We start from the raw sequence: 2,546 nt of genomic DNA, 5'->3' as shown, positions 1-2,546 counted from the left end.
TGTTGATACTGATGCATATGTAGCTAGTTCTGATGTAAGTCTTGCTGGGTACATTTGTACTCACGTTTGCTTAATTTATGTTTTCGCAGAGAGACTTCAGTCTCACTAGTAGTTCCGCGTGGACTTCGACGTTTAGCTTGTTACCTCAGCTACGATCTTGTACCCTTGGGAGGGTCTTGTAGATAGTCAGGCTTTTCAGCCTTTTCCATGTAGTTGTATGTACTCAGACATGATTATGCTTCCGCTTGTTGCTTGTATGCTCTGTATGTTGGGTCATGAGACCCATGTTTGTAATACTTGGCTCCTCGGAGCCTAATGAATAAATACTTTGAGTTGTAGAGTTTTGTTGTGATGCCATGTTGTATTTGCACATATCGAGCATATTGTGTGTATGATTTGAAATGCTTGGTATGTGTGGGATCCGACAACCTAGTTGTTTATCCTTGGTAGCCTCTCTTACCGGGAAATGTCTCCTAGTGCTTCCACTGAGCCATGGTAGCTTGCTACTGCTCCGGAACACTTAGCCGGCCGACATGTGTCCTTCTTCGTTCCTATGTCTGTCCCTTCGGGGAAATGTCACGTGGTGTCTACCGGAGTCCTGCTAGCCTGCTACAGCCCGGATTCTTCGGAGTCCTGTTAGCCCAGCTACTACAGCCCGGATTCACTCGCTGATGACCGACACGTTCGTTGCTAGGTCATGTATGCCTGTCCCTGTAAGTTAGTGCCACTTTGGGTTTACGACTAGTCATGTCGGCCCGAGTTCTTTGTCATATGGATGCTAGCGACACTATCATATACGTGAGCCAAAAGGCGCAAACGGTCCCAGGCCAGGTAAGGTGGCACCCGTGGGAATACCGTGCGTGAGGGCGCAAAGTGATATGATGTGTTACATGCTAGATCGGTGTGACTTAGGATCGGGGTCCTGATAGCTTTGGTATCAGAGCCTGACTGCCTGTAAGATTACCAAGCCAAACTGGTCGAAGTCGAGTCTAGAAATGCTTTAGTTATATAAGGGAATTGATTGTGGAAGGGAACGTAAGGCTCTTTTTACTCCTTTACCTTATGCCCTTCTGATCTGAGTCATCCTCTTCTTTTCTACGGGGATTAAGAACTAGGCTTCTCATCTTTCTATCAGGATCACGTGTTACTAATCTGTAGACTTATAGGATTGATGGATTCAAACCTCAGTTCAGTTACTAGTAGTGCCATGTGTTAACAGTTGGTCTCGGAATCTTGATATTGTGATGTTGAGTGGTTATGCCACCATTTTGCAGGATGTCTCCAATCCTTTTGAGCATTTACAGCCATTATGCTGTCCGAGTCATCCCAGGTTTCTAAATAGTCTGATGCATTTGCAAACCCCTTCTTTCCGTTCCCGATGTCCCTTTGGGCCAGTTCAACCACACTAATCGGTGAGTTGAGGTACTATATTGCCTCGACATATATGTTGGAGCTATTATTATGACCCTAGGTGTTTTAGGGAATCACCTTGTAATCTAGCCATGTTTTGTGTTCCCAGTGTGATGATTCTGGCCACCATTCTCGAAAGCATCCCGTGATGCCATTTAGTTAGTAGGCCTTCTATTTCTGGGTTCTTAAGCCCAAGATTCACTCTACTTACCTCGTGTTGCTAGTGTTGCTCGTACCTTTAGGATATTAGTAACCTTTGCGATAGTCCTCGAGGTCCGTGGTATTTCCTTCTTCCAAATACCATGAACTGCTTATGGCAAAATTTCTTTTGAACCAAAATATCACAACCAGAGTGCTCTTGATGAGTTCTCCATTCTACATTGTGAATCTGCCAGTTCTACCTTTCTGCATGGATTATCCGGAAGAAATGTTGAGCTTTGCTCGACATACTAATCTATGCATCCACAACTCAGAAATATATATGTTCCTTTTAGTTGTCCCTCTCTTTAGTTGAATCCTGATCTACGTCTATCATTTGATAATCAAGAGCATGTCATGCATTCATGCTCATCGATACCTCATATTCTTGTGGTCTGTCAAGCCATTCTATTCCAGAATGACTAGGAGAAACAAACTCCAGTACCTCATCCATTTCTAGGATTGGGTCAAAGTAGTTGTATTCCACAGATCAAAATGCCAATCCAGTTTTTGTTCTGTTCTACCTTGGAGTATTACCATCTTTATGTCAGGAATGTCATGAGAATTACACCATCTCTTATGAATTCTTGATGCAGTGATACTCCTCGCCATCATTGTTCATTTCTCGGTCCCCATGTTATTGTAACCGAAATACCGACAAGTGAATTGTGAGGTGTGAAATCAATACTCCTAGCAACTCTGTTGCTTGGTAGTTAATGGACAATACTCTCATTCTTAGCATGCTAGTTATTGAATCATCATCCTAAGATTGATCGTGCTACCTACACTACAAAAAAATACACTTCCGTGATGATACGTGTTTGTCACAGTAGGTCGCGTTTTTTGTCATGCATGTACATCCATGACAAATTTATGACAGAATCAAGATAGTCATACCTGTGCTGTCGTAGAAGTGTTCCATGACATTACCAAAATTA

The sequence above is a fragment of the Triticum aestivum genome, chromosome 3D (genome assembly GCF_018294505.1).
Source record: "Triticum aestivum cultivar Chinese Spring chromosome 3D, IWGSC CS RefSeq v2.1, whole genome shotgun sequence".
NCBI classification, from domain to species: domain Eukaryota; kingdom Viridiplantae; phylum Streptophyta; class Magnoliopsida; order Poales; family Poaceae; genus Triticum; species Triticum aestivum.
This window is presented reverse-complemented; position numbering follows the sequence as displayed.